Source organism: Crocodylus porosus, unplaced genomic scaffold (genome assembly GCF_001723895.1).
Source record: "Crocodylus porosus isolate Cpor-Errol unplaced genomic scaffold, CroPor_comp1, whole genome shotgun sequence".
In the NCBI taxonomy this organism is placed as follows: Eukaryota; Metazoa; Chordata; order Crocodylia; family Crocodylidae; genus Crocodylus; species Crocodylus porosus.
Genome location: NW_017728947.1, coordinates 33,189,264 through 33,209,259, shown reverse-complemented (window position 1 = coordinate 33,209,259; position 19,996 = coordinate 33,189,264). Strand labels below are relative to the sequence as shown.

General features: G+C 45.4%; 1 long non-coding RNA gene across 1 annotated transcript in view; it reads right to left on the bottom strand.

Annotated features, from left to right (window-relative positions):
• The window catches only part of LOC109321621, a 28,394-nt gene extending 8,398 nt beyond the window's left edge, over positions 1–19,996 (bottom strand). The window contains exons 1-2 of the long non-coding RNA XR_002104110.1: positions 19,842–19,996; positions 1,722–1,834 (exon numbers count right to left, since the gene is read on the bottom strand). This is a non-coding gene — a long non-coding RNA (uncharacterized LOC109321621). The remainder of the gene's footprint in view (positions 1–1,721; positions 1,835–19,841) is intronic.

The window sequence follows — 19,996 nt, the reverse complement described above, 5'->3', positions numbered from 1 at the left end:
AACTTTTCCTTATGTCTCTAGTCATTTTGTGTTCAGGCCATTGTTCCTGAGATATTGTGGTTTGTTTCTTCCTTAGCTCAGAAGTTATGCAGTCATTTTTTGCATATTCTGTTTATGCTGGGATTGAGTCAAGCACTAGGGTGGTATTTCTATATTCTGATCTGTTCCTCTCTTTTGCCCCTCTGTCCTCTAAAATTCTGTGGAAAGCACACAAGGAAATTTGACCCTATCTTGAGCTTGCAGCCTTTGAGTACTAGCTTCATAGTGCCAGCATTCCCAGCACTACACAGCACAAGCCCCTGTGCAGTATCTGGAAGTGCTCAATACACACATATTGACCCCCTAAAAAAGATGCATATAAGCCATGCTTGAATGTCCTGCTCCAGTACTCTCCATTGGCTTTCCATAAAGGTCTAAAGGTAGAATGCCTTTCTAGCCGGTGCCTTTCTGCCTCCTTCCCCATTCTGCACACCATGCTGTGGCTACTAAAACCACAAGGGAGTCTTACACAGGCAATTCCCATGGAGGTACAATGATTCTGAGACAATGAAAATCACATCCTTTAAAATGTAGTCTGTGGTGAACAACCTCAACCACTTTGACATTCCCTGAAGTATGTTCAAATGGCTTTGTTTTTTTTTCTTCTCTAGCTTTTCCTCAGCACTTTAAAATTCATCAGTGATAAAAGCCTGGGTCCAGGATTTCTGCTTCCAGCAAATATGATGTACGGGCATGTTTTTCCCAATTGTTCTTCCAATTCTAAACCAAGGGCAAGTCAGAACAGGCTGAGCACCCACCCATGGCTTTTGTTTATAGAAGTCTTCCTGGGCAAGTCACACCCAATCCATTTTTCTTTCTGAAAGTCACAAAAGAAAACAGGCTGTGCACCTAATAATTAAGAACACACACACACACAATGCTAGGGTGGGCCAGAAATAGGCAGCAGGCAGAAAAAACTTATAAAAAAGTATAACCATGAGCATGTCTGGACACAGACAATATACAGTTTGCATATGTGTATATATGTGTGCAGTCAGTTGACTGTTTGTTGCCTGGCAATGTGCTGTACAGTCGAAATATTGCTTATCCTCTGTATTTATTCATTCTTATTGTTCATTATAAACCCTATATAGCACCCTTGCCATGGTAGATGAGATAGCTTTCACAGTTCAGCTTATTTTTGCTTCAGAAACAATGAAAAAAATATTCAAACAGAACAACGTGTAGAGCCATATATAAATATACAGCAAATTAACTTCACACCCAGGAAGGAAAGTAGCAATATCAGAGACAAATGGATAACAGATTGATTTTGTGTCATAAGAAAAGCAGTCAGAAGTCATAAGTAATGCTATTTTTCTATCATCCTGGCTGTTTCTGTCATTGTCTAAGAAGAAGAGGCAGCCCTTATAGAAATAACTGGAGTCTCCATTTATGAGCATTTGCATAAGTGAGATTTAGGCAGGGTGTGGATTCAAGTAATTAAAAGTTGTATAATTAAAGTATGAATTGCTCTAATAGAAAAATGAGAGAATCATAGCCTCTTTATTGGAAATCAGGACAGAAGATGCAATGTTCAAATCTGACTCTGAAGCTGGATTATGGCAAAACACATTTTGGACATGAGGTTGAATTATGATTCAGGTTATGATTAGACAGCCATACTCTTTTGAGATTAAAGGCCAGAATATAAAAGTATTTTCTCACTATCTGTTGCTAACTGTAAAATTTCTATGATTCTGAGAAGAAATCAGCTGCGGATAGCAGAATAGCTCTTCCCCAGAACAGTTGAACCAGATCCAGAAAATACATGTCTCTCTTCCAGCCTGGGATCCTACCCAGATGAAAAGAATATGAGTGAGTTTGGATCTTCCCCTCCCTAATACACTGCCTCTATCCCTCCCCCCTGCACCCCAGAATCTAGCTGTGTGAGAGCTGCAAAATGCCCTCAACTCACAGGCATATCCCTGGAAGCTAAAGGCACACAGCATGAAACAGGACTGTGAAGGACAAGCCTGACTTTGTTATGATGAATTCTCCCAGTTATAATTATTTGGAGAAAAATATTGTTCAATTGCTGTGTAAACAATTTTAATTGGCTCAGGCGCCTAAAATGTGCTTTTTTTGTTTGGCTGCCAAGATTGCTTTCTCGCTAGCTAATTATGCTGTGCTTTAGCTTTCAGCAAAAACAGGAAATAAAGCATCCATTACTCGAATGACAACTTTTCAACAAGCCAATATTTCAACATCCATTGTGTAATTTCCTATCCATAGCCAGTTAGAAACTAAGTGCTTTTAAAAACATATATCCCTTCTTGCAAAGGCCTACGTGGGACTCTATGCTGCTCAATAAGTCAGACTGCTTGCAATTTGGACATGTGCATTGAAAAAGTTTTCTTCTGGGACCCTACCAGCAAGTTCTCCTCAGCAGTGTGGATCACCACAATATGTTTTTTAGCACAAATATTTCTCAGTCTATATCTCTTTCCTGACTCCTTCAATTAATAAGTCTACTCTGGGACATCTTGGAAGTATATATCATCCACCTCCAACCTGGACACCCACAACTCTTCACATGACAGTATAGACATGACTGCTAGCTACTGTTCCTAATGGATTCCCTCTTCCAATGCTTAGCTGATGAGGTCAGCTGGCTGATATCAGCTGCCTGTAGTGCATGCCTCAGGCACTCTGTATATTTCCCTAAATTTCCATACTATCCAATATATATAAATTGGCAAGTGTACCAGGTAAAAACTGGGGTGAGAGATATGAGAGGCATGGAACTGATTCACAATTGTGCCTGAGACAACTGATCTATGAAAGAGAAGCAACGTGGACTCTTGATAAATTGTCTTCCTTCTCTGTAGTAGAAATCACAGATAGTTGTTCCAAGCAGACAGCTGTCAGGGAAAAATAATGCATCAGTTATATGACTGATGCAAATAGTTTTTGTGTTGACTAAGAGTATATTGAATTTGACATACCCAAGACTGCTTTTTCTACAGGTGCTTCTGGTCCATGGTACCTCAAAGGAATGCTGCTCTTTATATAGGTTGGGTATCTGCCCAAGAGCAAATAGAATAATTTCATCATAAGATGCGTGATTACTGAAACCATCAACTTCTGTTTCCTTTCACTGGTTCCTTTAGGCTACCCCTTCAACTCTCTTCAGATCATACATTTTGATAGCCAGGAGTTCCTCAATTTGATGTTCATTTTTATGGAGCTTCCTTCCCCCTCCTCCAGACAGAACATTGAGTCATTTTACTTCTCATATGAAACATTCCCAGTTTAAGTATTTATCTATTGTTAATGTACACAGGTGTGAGCTACCACTTTGTCCTGGACAGTAGCTTTACTTTGCAATATACAATATAGTCTAAGTAGATCAGTTGCTTCACAATATATATTCAAACCAGCTCTTTGTTTTTTCCAAGGAAGTTGATTGTGAATCTATTTCCAGCTCTGAAAAGGACCCTTATGTATAGCACTGGGCATGTGACTTTCAATATAGAGAAGTTATTTTCAAAATTAAAGTAATTAATGTGACCTTTCCTCTGTAAACTCCCTAGCACAAAACATTGTTCATTAAAGAATGGTCCAGGCTGCCTGGATATTAATTCATAGGGTCTCATGAGGTAGCTATATTGTATGTGATTCTCAATTGTGGTCAGGTGGACACATTGTAAGAATTTACAATAGCAAATTTGCATCACAAGCTATGGAACCTGATGGAAACACATTTTTCTTGTTGTATAGCCCAGACAAAGCAAGGATGAGATTAGGATGCTACATTTGGATTTATTAAAAAATTATATGACTCAAACCAGTGGTTGAGATCCAAGCTCCATGTTACCATATTCAAACTATTAATCTTAGGTCTTAACCCTCCTACACCCAACCCCCAGTGAGCAAATTGTGATTTTATAAACTCCTATTAATCTGTTTTTGGGTTTGCAAAAATAAGGGAGGTGTGGAATTTTATTTCAATTCCAGTAGTGGCTTAAAGGCTAGAGCATATAATATTCTTGAAAGTGGGGCAGCCCTGCTGGATGCCCTGGATGCTGAGAATAGGCTACATAGCACTCCATTTATCTTCAGAAGGCTGGAGAGGTCACAGTACAGGAGTCAGATGTTAGAGGTGAAGAGGGGCCCAAAGCCAAAGGCCTTCAGAGTCTAGAACAGGGCTGGGTAAAATGGCAGATCTGGCCAGAGGCTGGACTCCATTTCCCAGCAGCTTCTGATCACAATGCTGTGTCCGGTTTCCATGGAGATCTCAGCAGCTGTGGGGCTATGACAGTGGGGTCAGGGTTTCCATGGAGACTGACCCCAGCAGTGCTGACATGGCCTGCGGCTAAGTGGCGAGCTGCTCCAGGGCTGGGGCTGGGATGTTGCAGCAGTGACGGCATGGTCTGGAGCTGACACAGAGCCATTATATGCTGCCTGCGTGACCCTGCCTGGGGCGTACAGACAGCAGATCGCAGTCTGCCCCAGCTCCAGAACATGCTGTCACTGCCACAAGATCCTGGTCCTGGAGCAGCTCCCAGTCCAGCCACACAACCTGCCAGTGCTGCTGGGGCTGGTTTCCATGGAAACTGTGGCCTGCTGCTGCTGGAGTCTCCAGGGAAAGTGGCTGCAGCGATGTGGGCAGGGGCTGCTGGGAAATGAAGTCTGCTATGGGCCTGATCCAGCCCACAGGCTGGACTTTGCTCACCCCAGTCTAGAATAAGAAGTTGAGGTTGACCCAATCATAGGATTTCTCTTGATCCAGAGAAAGAAGGATTATGTTCAGATTGAAGAGCTCTGCAGCTACCAGCTTGTCATACAGCAGAGAGAGAGAGAGACAGAGAGAGATGGATGCTGGGAGATAAAGGGCATTTTCTAGTCTCAATCCACCTTTGCTCTTACCGAGTGTGCTTATATATTAGTTGACTCTTACATAAGGTTATTTCCAAAAGCTGCCTTGGGGAACTAAGCTTATATGCACACACATACACTCACTTTCACCTCTTTTCTTTTCATCATCTTTCTCTGAGATTTTATGTGCCTAATAACCACCCTGTTTTACTTTAATCACACAGCAAAAGATCCCTTTGGTATCCATGCTACACTCTTTTTATTACTACAATATTTATTACTAACTGACCCATGAAGCCTATTCAGCATATAACCCTCTTTTTTTGCTTTGACCACTATCCACTTCCCTTGTGTGTGTCTCCCTCTTGCTCCCTGTATCTCATCCCATCCCATTAGCTCTCTGTGCTGAATAGCCTGTTCCAGGACATCAAACTTTAAATTAAACAGAAGATGATCAATAAGCTTAGCAAATTGCCTATGGCAACCTCAGCAGTTTGAATCAAAGGCCTTTATATGTAATTTAAAGGGCATCCTCATTCACCCCTATGATGTGGTATAGACCTGTTATGTGCTTGGTCAGGTTAGCTGCAGTAGCCATCCAGAATGGAAAATGGTGCAGTACAAAGAGTTAGACTCTTCTGGGTCTTAATGATAGTGGATTTTGAGGTTAGAAGAGGCATGATATCTTGGAAATGTCTTCCAACCTCACCAGTATTTCTTTGAAGCTTAACATCCAAGGCAGTGTTAAGAAAACTGTTTTTTAAAAAGGAACTGCTAGCAGCATCAAGGGAACTAAGTACGCTGACAGGGGATAGTGTCACTATTACTGCTGAGTATTTATATTGTGGCCAAGTAGAAAGAAGATAGCTGGGCTGGGCTACACCAAAACAGGTACAAATACATAACAAATGACCAACCCTGTCCCAGGCAGTATATAGTATGTCATGCCCCATGCCTTGCTCACCCCATCTTGGTGCTGCATGGTTCAGGAGCTGAATGGCATGTCAGGGAGAAGAAAGAGGGACCCATTGCAAAACAGAGACTCTATGTTCTGCTTTTCCCTTCTGTGACTTTTTCACTAATTTCATTAATGAGTATGGGAGCTACTGTTCATAAATGTTGTGAATTCCTGTTCAGTTATGACAGATTGTAGCACCTATAATTTGCTTCACTGAAAATTCAGAGCTTGAGCTTTTTTAGATGAAGTATATCAGCCATATATATAAAATTTGTGTCTTGCTTTACAATAACACTTTAGAGTGTAATCTCAGAATAAGAACCTTTACTCTTTTGTGCTCAGTCCAGCTCTAACTAGGCTGATACAGTTACATAAATACTAATGAAATTATAAGAAAATGGGAGACGAGCTCAGAAAGAATGGAATGGAGCATCGAGAATTGGGAACTGTGCCACTTCCTCAGAATGTGAAGATGTGCATGACAGGACATGTCTCCATTTTGATTAAGGTTCAAAGGAAGTCCAAATGGCAGTGTCTTCCTCTTTCTTTATTTTCTGTATTAGAATATAGTCTGATAATCCCACTAGAGTCTATGTAAGGATTTTTTTAACCCACCTGTGATTTAGGAACATCAAATTCTATATAACAGCCTAAGAGGAGTATAATACAAAATGCTGTGTGCCATCTGTTCCAGCTCATGACGTTCTGTGGGTCTCTCCCACAACACTGTATCCAAACACCTTGAATTTTGCCTGGTAACATTTTCACCAGCAAAATTTCTGTTTGCCTGTCTGTCCGTCTGGTCCATCATTATTGTATCTGAGGTCTATGGAGTGGCAGCAAGAAGAACCATTAACACTGGAAAAAATAATGTGGTTACAGAGCAGAAAATGAGTGGCATTTTAAAAAATGGAAACAGGCTATGAATTAGTAACTGGGACTCAGAAGGCCAGGGTGGTTGGGGGTGGAAACTTCACCTTGCCTTTGAAAACCTTGCTGCCTCCTTGATCTGACCCCATCCACTGATACACTTTCTGGAGTCAGGTCCCAGGCAAAGCCCTGGCTGCTCAGCTGAACGTGCAGTCTGTCCTCTTTGCTTCATGCCTCTTGGCTGAAGTGAAGGCTCCCTTTCCTGTGTACTTTAAAGTTTTTAAAAAGGGGAAATGACTAGTGATTGAAAATGGCTCTAACTTAAAAGCTGGTATTATTTATTAAGGGAACAGAATTATTGAGTAGGAGCCAGAAAAGCCAGGCAAACAAAGCAGAGCATACACATATTTAATCTGTTTAGACAGGTTTAAGATTATGGCCTGGTTAGTAGCTTGCTCAGTTCAGTGTAACATTAATTAGCCCTGGTGACAAACAGAAAATGATGATATGGAGCGATAATTTAGGATACTTAGCAAGAAAATGTCTTTGAGGTAGGTTGAATGGAACAGAATTGTCTCTGGTGGTTGTGCTGATGGTTATTAGCTCTGTGCGACTTGGTCTCAGCGCGGGAATGTTGACCACTATACAAAAAAAAAAAGAAGCAGAGGCTAACCACAGCCCTGTATCTCTGCACCTGTTGGCTTTGGAAAAGCCTAGGGTGAACCACAGTATTGTAACTTGCACTGTCTCTGAAGGGAAAAAAAGCCCAACCAAAACCAAGGCCAACAATTTAAATCATGTTAATTTTGGTGCCATGTTTTCTGGATGCCCATCTTGGGCCACTTCAGCAATGATTTTGATAGGTGCTGTGAATGTAAAACTTGACTTGCAAGTCAATGGGAGCCGTAGATGCTCAACATCTCCGGAAAAGGTCTCACAGCATCTAAATCTGCCCCCGCCCCAAATGGTGACTCTTGGAACTGAAGTTGTGTTTGGGAATTTTAACTGCACGTTTCCAGACCTGAGCACTGTATAAGTGGAAGGAGAATTAGAAACAAGCAAAGAGGGCAAGTCAGCTTCTGCAAAGTCCAGTACCAGTCATTGCAAATATGTGTGCCATTAATTCAGAAAAGAGCTCTGTTTTCCTTCCTTGGGCCAGCATGACAGATGCCAGAATTAAGATTATGTAGAAGGGACAGACACAAAACAATGATCTAAAAATTATTATGGCCAGAAAGGGTTAGCCTGGCATTTTAGATATTGTTTGGGCCCTACCTTTTTGTCAGGTTCACAGTCTTTCAACCATTCTGAAGTCCAGAGGAGTGTCAGGTAAATCCTTTACAAACCACAGCTTTAGGAAACTCAATAATAATTTTTAAGCTGCACACAGAATGAAATGTTGTCTTCTGTACTACATGCATTCCTAAAATAGGTATAAAACACCCAAGTCTCTTTTGTGATTTGTTTTCTGTATACCATTACAGTAGTATATGTGCGGAAAGTTGCTAGAGTTTTGCCTGGGCAATAGCAGCAGTACAAGGGGCCTGCTCATCTAGACTAGAAGCTAAGAGCCTGAATAGGGACTCTGTCCTAGCCATCCTTCCTCACTGCTGGTTTTAAGGACAGGGTCATGCATCTCATGGGTCACTGTGAAGTTAGAATTAGGTTCTCTAGCTGATAGTGGGGCCTGGGCAGGCCTCTGGCTATGTCAAAATTAATATAAGTGCAAAGGTAGGTGAAAGGCCTCTTCTTACCCCATTCCTATAATGAGCAGAGGAACAAAGTGAGAACCAGGGTCCATAGACCTGGAACATGTACACCTAGATTTCCACGTTCCTGTGTGTTCATTCCAAAATGAGTCATAGGTCTGACCTAGTAACAGTGAAGCAAATGGGTTTGATATGATTAATTCTGAGGAAGCCAATAAATTATACATAAGGTTGGTTGGATATTTTGAAGCAAAATGGGGTTTTTTCGTCAAAAAATGCTGGTTTGTCGAAATTAAAAATTTAACTAGATAGGCAGGTTTTGAGGAATTTTCCATACCCTGCCAAAGGTTTAAAATGGTCAAAATGTCCCACTTGGACATTTTCCAAATGAAAGTATTTCAGCTCAAAGAGTCTTTTTGTTTAGGAATTTAAGTGAATTTATAGTAAAAAAAGAATTAAAAGGTGGAAATATAAATTCAATGTTTACAGAAATTGAAATGGAACCAAACCAAAATACTTTCTGAATTTGGGGGTTACAAAAATTTGGGGGCTTTGGACTTTTTGTCTCAGTCTAGATTGAAAACAATTTGCAAAAATTTTCCCAGGATGAGAAAACTGCTTCCAAAAGTATATTACTTAGACATCTGGTTCTATTCATGGAAATTGGTTCTGAGGGGTGTATGCTAGTGTACACTAGCAAAGCCTCCTCATTATCCAAGTGTCGTGTCATGGCGAACTTACTGCTACTGCTAACTTTGAAATTGTCAGACAAAAAATACAAATGTTGTGGTATTAAGTTGTGAGAGAGGCAAGCGATTCTTTTCAAATGGAAAATACATGTAAAATATGGACTCAGTCTTACCTGCCTTTTGCCTCACCAACTAAGACAGGATACTGCTCCAAGAGTGTCACTCTTTGAGGTGCTGAGAATTGTCAACTCTTACCGAAGGTACATCTCACCTCAGAGGGTCAAACGCTACATTTGATTTCCAAGCATGTATTTCCCACAGGTCAATGTGGAGAAATATTTGATTATAGTTTAATCTGCATTCTTACAGCACTGATACATGGCCTGGAAGCTTTGCTGGTCCCTTAAGATCATTTGAACATTTCTAAGTGGCCACAAAACAGCCAGAGCCAGCCAGTGGAAAACTGCCTGCACAGAAAAACTTTCCATTAGTGCAAAGTTGGTTCTGCCACCTCTTTTGGCAATTGCCTCCTCACCAACCTGGTATACTGGGAGAACACTCTGTTGGCGATGCTCCAGAAAAATGTGGGAGGAGGAAAAGCAGACCAAAATGCCATGCACCTTAGTGTAAGTTTAGTGGTGCTCTTCAGCAGTGGTCTTTATGGGCACATCTACACAAGACACTTTATGCAGTAGCATAGTTTACTGTGCAGTAAGCATGCACATCTACATGTGTACACACTTACTGTGACATTAAAACTAATCATGAATAAATTTGGTACCTACAAATTCAGGTATCAAATTTACTCATGATTAGTAATTGCGCAGTAATGCATGTGTAGACATGACCTGGGAGCAAATTTTCTCTCAGGTCAGCCCTGTCACTAGGGGTCTGAAGCCCCTGTCCTAGAGCTGGCCTGCCTTTATGGCAGCCCCTACCTCAGGCCTTTAAAAGCCTGTAGGCATTTTGAGCTCTGGGGCACACAGTTAGGGAGCCTGAGGGCACTCTAGGCCCTGTGTCCCCCTGGGCAGGCTGCAGGCCAACTGCCCCAGCCTGCCTGCATCCCAGCACTGCTGCCTGGCATCACACTGCTACAGGGCTGCCAGGCCCATGCCATCAGGGCCTGCAGGCTGCTACAGGCCTTCCAGTACCCAGGCCCAGCTGCAGGCAGCTTCTGGCTTCCAGGGCCAGCTCCAGCTGCCCACAACATAGCTCCAGTAGCCTGTCCTGTGGCTTCAGGTGCTGCAAGGCATTGCCTCAGCTGCATGACTACCAGTGCCAAGCTAGGCCCCAGCACAGGGTGCTACAAGTAGATGCCCAGGTACAGCAGCATGGGGACAGCAGAATAGAGGTCCAGAGAGCTGATGCAGGATCCCTGATGGTGATTTCCTGCTGACACCCATGCCCATGCCTGTGCCCACTATTCAGGGCCCCAACTGGTTACAGGAGGAGACGGGTGACCTTGTGGTGTTGTGGAGTAAAGCAGAGGTGCAGCACCAGTTGCAGTGGGATGGGCGCTCCAATGCTCATGTCTACAAGGGCCTGTTAGGCTGGATGTGGGAGTGCGAGCATAACTGGTTGGTGTGGTAGTGCCGCATAAAGGTGAAGACCTTGTGGGCACAATAGGTTGCCATCACTGATCACAATCATCAATCAGGAAATTCCCATAAGCCCATGCCCTTTATGTGGCAACTGATGGACATCCTCATGCCCTGGGACCCAGGGTGCAGCCATTCTGTGTACAGCAGCATGGGCAGCCTTCCCAAGCCCCCACGTGGCCTGGCACCCATGGTGACATATCACTGGAGGAAGGCCCCTCAGGCCTGCAGCTGCCCATCCTGCTGAGATTCTCAGCTGCACCCTCCACCAGCAGCTCCAGGAGCCTGGGCCACTGCCTGCTATGCCAGTTCTGCAGCCTCAGCCTCTGCCATGAGGTGCAGCTGCCCATGACACTGCTGGCTGCCAACAGTGCCAGCTTCTTCCTGGGGGGAGCCCTGGCCTGACACCTGCCTGCTGCACCCATTGTCCAAGGACACTGCCCAGAACTGCATGCCATCACCGACAGGTGTGACCACATAGAGCTGCCAACCACCCCAGCCCTGGCCATGTGATAAGGCCTACAATGGGAGGAGGGCTCCCCACCCTGGCCCATGCCCCCTGCCCCTGCCCCTGCCCAACCTCTCTGCCCAGCTTGCCCGTGCTCCCCTGGATGCAGGTTGTAGGGGCAGAGGTTGCAGGGCAGTCCAGGCTTTCTCTCCACACTGTCATAACTCAGGGTCCCATGCCAGGTGCACAGGTTCACCCAGGACATCAGAAGCAGCAGGGCATAGTGGGTTGAGAACCCCTTGGTCCAGGCAAACAGTTCCTTATGAACTACCTGGGGCACGCACAGCAGGGGCATGCTTGGGGAGCAGCAGCAGTGCAGGGGCCGGTGGGGGTGGGCTGGCCCTGGAGTGCCTCCATAGAGAACATCCCTTCAGGGAGGGCAGGAGCATGAGCAGCTCCTTATCACCATTGTCCAGGAGCCCTGTGCCCCTGAGCCCAGGCACCATGGGTTGGGAGGCAGAGCAGCAGAGTGGCTGGCCTCCAGAAGAAGGTGGAGTGGGGGGCAGTGGGGTATGGATTTGGGGCAGCAGGTGCTGCCAGGAACCTGTCCTGTCCTGCTCTGGGAACAGGGTGGGGGAGGCAGGCTATCTGTGGCCAGCACCCAGCAGCCTGCCAGCCCTAGGGGAGCAAGTGGGGATGGTGGTGCTCAGCCAGGGGCCACCTGGGCCCAGGCCTGTCTGCCCAACTTACCATGGTTCCTGGGTACCCATGTATGCCTGACCCCTGATCTGAAGCCAGGCACAACACAGCCCCTGGTACAAAGCATCTTATCTTTGAAAAGTTGCAAGTGCACACAAACAGCTTCTTTCTCATGGGTCTACAGGGCCTGCAGCTGCACTCAGGGAAGAGGCTGCACTTGGCAGCCGGGATGCAGCCTTAGGTTTGCTGCTGCCCACAGCTGGGGCCCCGAGGATATGCTGGCTCTGCCGGAGGAGGACTCTGGACAGGACCCTCCTTCTGGATTGCCTGGTCACAGTGTCAGAGGACCAGTTAGCAGATGCTCAGGCCTGGCAGATGGAGAACATGGCCCAACAGGACAGGTGGCAGGTGGAGGATGCGGCCTGACAGGACAGTGGTGGGCAGAGGACGTGGGTTGCAAAGATGCATGGAATCAAGCAGACTGGGAGTTCTGGACCCAGCTTCTGGCCCTGGAGTATGAGTGGGCAGAGTCCCTGCAGGAGCAGAGCACAGTCCTGGGCAGGGCAGTGCAGGTCATAGACAATGACCACTGTGCTAGACACTATTCTGGCACTGGCAGTTGCCTTTGTGCCACTCACTGCCCAGCCCCTGACCCTGCCAAGCAGCAGGCCCCTACCTGGGCCTGGGAGGAGGTCCTGCACTGCCTCCAGCATCCAGGATCCCTTGGCCTGGCCCCTGCCCTGGGTCCAGTGCCACCCAGCCACCCCACCTGGGCCCAGGCCTGCTTCTTACCCCAGCTCCACATAGGCACAGAGCTGGAGCTGCCTGCAGTGGGGCCAGGACTGCACGCTGGCCCTGCTGCCCCTAGACAACACCTGTTGGAGGGGGAGCCACCTGCATGGGAGGAGTCACCTGCACAGGAGGAGCACTGGCTGCCATCGCCCCAGGTAAGCCCCCCACCTCCTTGACACACCATAGCATGTGCACTGGTGGGGAATGGCCAAAGGCCAGGGTGCTGGCCACCTGTCCCCAGGCTCTGTGCCCTAGCTGCCCTCACTCCATGGCCCCCCACCATGCGACAGCACGCAAACAACATTTTACATAGTTTTCACAGGGTAGAAGGTATTTTTTTGTCGGTGGGTAGGATAGGTAGTGGAGGAGCTCTGTTTGTTGAGGAGGGAGGGGGAAGTGGGGTATGTTTGATGTGAGAGGAATAAAAACTTATTCTTGACAGGTGTGTTTTCAGTGAGTGTGGTGCTGGGGGTGGGTGGGGGGAAAGGGGCTCTGTGGGCGGTTGTGCAGGTGGGCTAGAGTGGGGAGTGCTAGAGGAGGTGGTTGGCCAGCATCTCCCGCACTTGGTGCCCTGGCCCTGGGTGGCAGTGCGTGGCTGTCCTAAGGCCTTGGTGGGGGGTGGCTTATACTGTTTCTGCTGCCAGAGGTGGTGCTTCTGCTGCCAGGCATTGTCCTCCTGCCATACCTCTTCTGTCCAGGCCTTGTGGAAGAGCTCTCCCAGGGTCTTAGAGATGTTACGCAGCACACAGGCTGCGACAATGACCCAAGGGAGGTTGTGCCCAGTGAATTTGAGGTGGGCAGTGAGGGTGTGCCAGCAGCCCTTAGGATGGCCAAAGGTGCACTCCAGCCCAGGCAGCACTTAAAGTAGGCCTGGCAGTGGTCCAGGTGTCTGGTGTAGAGCCATGTGGAGCAGGTAGGTGGGGTCCCCGATGAAGAGGGGTGGGACCATCATTGCTTCCAGCTGCAGGTCCGGCACCCTTGGTGTGAAGTGCTCACTCTCCACCAGGCCTGGCAGGGCAGAATTCCTGAAGATGCGGGCATTGTGGGCACTGTGGGCCCAGCCAGCACCCATGTGCGTGCAGGTGCCATGGTGGTCCACAATCACTTGGAACACTATGGAGTGAAAGCCTCTCTGGCTGTAATACGGGTGGGTCTCCATGGGGCAAGCAGGTGATGGGGATGTCTCATCCAAGGCCCTGATGCACTGTGGCAATTCCAGGGCACGGATCCCTACCACTACTGCCAGGGATTGTGTACGGTGTCCCCCAGCACATCCTGGAGTGCTCCACACACCTCCAGGATGGCAACCGCTGCAGCGGCTGACATACTGCAGACTGGTGGGCATGGCAAGCTTGAGTAGGGCAACAGTCAGCAGGGTGTCCCTGGAGAGTGGTGGCCGCATGCCAGTGTTCTGCTGCTCCAGGTGTGGCTGGAGCTGCTTCAGGAGGTCCTGGAAGGTGGCCCAGGTCATACAAACTACCTCCAGCCACTGCTCATCATCCCATGTGTGCTGGACAATATACCACCACTAATCCTGGCTGACCCAACAGGCCCAGAGGCAGTGGGGCTGAAGGCCCAGGAGAGTGATGGCAGCTGCAGCAGTGGCATCCTGGAGCCCATAGCTGGTGTCCCTGCTGGGGTCTGGCCAGGTGGACAGGGTCAAGGGGGCAGGTATGCAGTGGTGGCCCTAGGGCAGCGCACAGAGGGTGGGCAGGTGGTTGCTGCATATGGGGGAGCTGGGAAGGGTAAGATGGCCATAGGTCAGCCAGCAGTTGGCACAGTGGGCCAGCAGGGCTAGCGTGGTGGCTAGCAGGAGCACAGGGCACTGTTTATTGCTGCTAGGGGCAGAAGCTGGAGCAGCCATGGCATGGGGAGGCACAGGGAGTGAGGCGAGTGCTGCAGTGTGCTGTCCCTCTGTTGTTCATGCTGCTCCTTGCCAGGAAAGTGGCTGGTGGGGGAGCAGTGAGCGGGGCTACCTTTTGAAGAGAACTGCTGGCTGCTGGCAGCTGGAGCTCCTCCTGCTTCCCTACACATGTACATGTGTGCCTGGGACCATTTACTCGCAAGTAAACTGGTGCCACATCAAATGCACGTGCAGACACACCCTATAAGTACTTTCTTGCAACTCATTTATACTGAGTCCAAGCAGAGTTCAAACAAAGGGGAGACTCTGTCCCCACTTTCTGCCCCCACCAATGCTGTTGAGATCAGCATCAAAATGAGCATGTCCTTTATCAAGATGTTAAGTAAAGGAGCAATCCAGCTGCAGTTCTAACCCTGAGAGTTGGAGACACAGTCACTGGAAGCTCCATGGAAAATAGCTTTGAGTCAATAAAAGTGATTTATTCAGCTTGCAGAATGTTCAGAAATCACAATATTCAGAGCTATTGCTTTGCAACCTCCACACACATCTACCGCTCATAGTTAGGACCTCCCCAACGTGTATAAATAGGGTAAGAATTATAGGTCAAAATAGTGCATATAACAGTCAAGCTTTTCAGAGACAACTCACAATTTTTTCTTGTGGTGGGGCCTGATGCTGGTCTCCTGGATGAACTCCCACTGAAGGGAATGGGTGCAGGCCTGACCTACCCCTGTTTTAGCCACTCCAGTAATGCTTTCAGTAATGCCTCATTGTCTGCAAGCTGCTTTGAACCTGACAGCTGATAGGGGTTAGAGAGTTACACAGAATATATTTCAGTGGGTAATACTTAATGACTTTTTAACAGAAAGTTCCAAGCATGGATAATTGTATTGGTTCTTAAAGGAAAGTGTGCAGATGTTATATAAAAATGAAATGTTCACTGCCTATGTGTATTTGTCTGTATCCAGCCAACTGTGGTGACCAGGAAGAGCTATCACAGGAAGCCATCTGTACAAAGCTAGCCTATCAATGTGCCACTAGCAGTTGGGGGTCTACAGGAAGTCAGCCATACAGGAAATCGAGCTAGGCCAGCTGCATGTTTCTGTCCCTGACAGTTTTCTCCTCAACATTGTCCATAAATGACACTAGGGAGGAAGTAAGTTGTCAGTTGAAAATCACCACCTATTATTAGCCATGGAATGCAAAGTACTTTATTACAGAGACCTATATATAGCAGATTTGGGTTTATTTCTTTGAGGGTGTGGTAGACAGGAAGTCCATTTGAAGTAGAAATAATTAGAAAAATAAAGCAATGCCCTTTTCCTGACAATAGGAATTTCTGTCCACCCTGAAATATATACTTAGTAAATTGGTCAGTTAATTAGAACAGGGAGATAAAAGGATTTTCTGGGGTGTAGAGGACATAGAAGAGAAGATGTATGAAGCAAAGTGGGTAAAGTCTGGCTAGGAGTTCTCACCCCCTCAATTCAGAGGAAATGAATAGTACAGAATATACCTAAAATATCCCAATGGTCCTGTTTAATGGCTCCAAAGAAGACAAACTGACCCCTGTTCACCTGCTTCTGAACTGAGTTAATGTGTTTTCTGTGACTAAATAATGACTATTGCTGCCATTAATTGCTTATTGCACATGGTGGGTAGGAAAACATGACAAAACTATCATGAGCATGGAAATGGTTAAATTGGTAATAACCAAGGTCAGAAAAAAAAATACCAGGGAAAATAACCCACTTGGAATACCTGCCATTTAATTCTTGTATTTCATGTTGTATAAAAACTTTGGAATATGTTTAGAAAATCCTCAGAACCAGAGTTAATAATAGAAAGAAATATTCTTCTGGAATTAAATTCCTTGTTTACATTGATCTCATATTGAACATACACCCAGAAAATGCATTATATCATTTCATCAAACCAATATAGATGATGTTATTTTGCCACTCCTAGCACTTATCTTTGTATTATCTTCAAGTGATCAAAAGAAATCAACCCTTCCTATGGAATATAAACTTTAAACTGAATTTCTGCTATATTTAGAATGGAAAAAAAGAGATTACTGCCTCAAAGCTCTTTGTTGCTGTGGATGCTTAACTACTGTCTGCCTCACTTGTGTGCATATATTTTGGGCAAAGGCTCCGGTGTAAAGTATTGGTCTACACTGCACTCTTTTGCTGGGATGGCTGGGGTGTGACCAGGAGCTGTCCCTGATTAACATAACTGATCCTAACAGAGACAACACTTATCACAGCACAAGCATATTTTTGTCAGCATAGTGTGTTTCACTCGGGGTGGTGTTGAGATATACCATGCCAACAAATGCAGAGTTTTACTGGTTTAAGCTGTGTCCATGCTAGGTATTTTGCTGATATAGCATAGGTATACTGGTAAAGAATACCTGTTTCAACTTGGCAGAAGAGGAAAGGCAAAGAGGAAACCAAAAAGCAGGAAGGCATTGAAGAAATCTCTGGCTCTAAAATAGAAACTGAAAGTAATGATGCCCTAATAAACAATAACATTCAATATCTTTCTGCCAAGCAAGGTGTTGCTTTGAAGCAGCATTAATAACACTTCCTGGATGCGGAGTAACACAGCTGTAGAAGCAGGAGAAATTGTGAAATGAACTCAATCAGGGAAGAAATGAGGAAGGAAACAATGTGTTAAATCATTTTATTGTTTAGGTTCACTCTGTTCCATACAGATAGAGAGTTAGACTCAGAGTTGATTACAGTGCAAAGATTTGATTAAAAAAGAGTGAGAGATCTAATACTGACGCATTTCTATCTGTTTCAAAGAGTGCCCAGGTCTTCTATTTCATTCTCACAGTGGGATCACGGATTCCAGACAGTGTTTATCTTCAGATCTTTATGGCTCAAATACTATTTTCAGTGGCACTGGTGTAAATCCAGAGCAAATCCACTAGCTTCACACTTTTGTTATTTTCAGTGGAGTGACTCCTGATGCATGCCAGTTTAGGTAAGTGCCAGATTTGACAGTAAGTGAATTTTAATTTTTGCAACTAGTTTGTCCATAGCTACTTTCACTTTGTTGGAGGTTATCTAGAAATCATTGATAATTTACATCACAATTCAGCCCTATGTACTCCATCAGTCAAGTTCACTGTCAAATGCAGCCCATAGTTTGGAAGTTAATGGACCAAACTTCATTCTTAGTAACACCCCTAGAATGCCATTGAAATGTAGACCATCATTCCTCCTGCAGTTCCTGACAAATCTGAGCACCTCTATACTGCAGTGGAAGATTAAAGCAACATTTCTTTTGTACTACCCAGTAATCTTTATGCTTGGTGGTAAAGTTAATGTACAGGATTGTCATTCAACAACTCATTTCACATAGGCTGCTGAACAGCCTTCACAACACAATGACATGCAGTTACTACCAGCTTAAAGCAGAGTTGAACTAGTGACCTAGAGATGAAAGAATTACACACCCATTTGTTTCTCAGTTGCAGAGCACTTGAAGTATAAAGAGCAATCACTGAACAGAGAAGATAATCACCATTATTTTTAAATGGACCACTATAAAGAAAGTAGGATGCCTGATGCTCAAAACCCTAGAATTCTCAAGAACAGCTATTGTCCTGAGAGATGGAAAAAAGGAAAACAGAAGAGAAATGGATATCGGAGAACTCTGGATTTTTGGCATGCACGCTCAATTTAAGAAAGGAAAGAATTCTTAAGGAACCTATTAGTAGCTTCATACACACATTTTGGGGGTAGATGAATTAGATTCTGGCTAGCACACAGCTACCAGGTAATACAAAGGAAAGAGTCCTTTAATCTTCTGCAGCAGTACAGTAGTGTCCAGCCTTGTGAGGAGCTGCAGGAGGAATGATGGCCTTGTCACTGACAGCCTTCTAATTGGATGGTAGAGAGGGCCAGGACAGAGTAGCTATAAAAGACATATTTGTGCCAACAAGTGTGGCTGTCATCAAAACAGATCTATTGAGGAGTGGAGAAGGAAAGTGCAATACCACTGCAATGCTGGGTGAAGTTTCACGTGGCCTGTATTGCAGGGCCAGCAGACAATATGCTAAGGCCAATGGTGCCTGACTGGAATCAGTAACAACCAGAAAACAGGCGCTATGATGGCTGGATTACTCAGTGAGAGAAGGGATACTGCATCTTGGAAATAAAGCATGGGACTTGCAGGAAGACTAGAAGATAGGAGTCACAAGAACAAGCTGGAAAGGCAGAGATTATGTACTTAATAGTGTAACACATTATTTTCCTGACTCCTTCAATCAGTCAGAGAAAGACTATCTGATATAAGTATCTCCGCACACAACACACCACAGCTGCACCACTGGGGTAATTAAATCCAATAGATCAACTGGAAGGCTTGCATGGACTGTTACTTGTCCATGGAGTCAGTCTGAGGACCAGTGGCAGGCAGGCAGAAGCTTCTCAGCTAAAATAGGGAAAATGAGAAAAAGAATCTGGAAGCACTGAAGGGATGCTAAATCAATGCCTATTTCAGCCTGAGGTGGAACACATGTTCCTTAGGTACATGGTGAACTGAAGTTAGATGAGACCTCTTTGGTCCAGATTCTGCTTAGTTACCCTAGGAGTGAAGGGGGTTAAGATGAGAACACAATGTAGCCTGCAGTGTTCAGACCCCATGGTTGCTATCTATGTCTGATTTGAACATGGGCAGGAAATGAAATACTTGCTGCCTGTAGTATCTCTAATACTAGCTGCATAACCCGCATCAGCCTTAAAAGTGCCTCTTTCATAACTGCATCATGCTAATCAGATTTTCTGGTGGTGTAAAGTCCACTCAGACCATCCATGAATAAGAACTTGAAGACAGATGCAAACACCTGTTGGCGCTCATGAGTGGATCAGAAAGTATCTAGTAACCCTACAGGAGAGTCTCAAGGCCCCCCAGCTCTTCTACTCATTTTTGGCATACACTGACTTTTCTATTTCCTGGCAGAGCAGAGAGATGACACCAACAGCTGTAGAGGCCCTCTTGAGATGAAACAGGTGTTATTAAGTGGCAATTAGTGCAAAAAGCAGGGAAGTAGATTAACAGGGACTTGTCAAGAGCTAAATCTCCTCTTGGTTACACCCTGCAACCCCTGTGAAGTCAATGGTATTGCACTGGTGTAACTGAAAGGAGAATTTTAGTCCTTTATATACAAGCCTGCCAGGATTGTATTCTCTATAGAGTTATCAGAAGTGATGAATTCTCTGACAGATGGAGCAGTTAGAGAGGACCATTGTAAATAACGAGAAGATGTAATAACAGCATGAAGAAATAAAGGTTATACTGCAGCCAGCTTTCAGACTTCACATTAAAATGACACCTACCTGCAGAGCTGTGTGTACTGAGAGAAAGCCAGGCAATTCATAGCCACTGCATTTAAGGGTGGCAAGCGATCCGGTCAATGGTGAAGTGCAGTGTGGTTACTAATGTCCACAGTAACTGGAAATTTACCCATCCAATTTGCTCCTCTATACCAGCC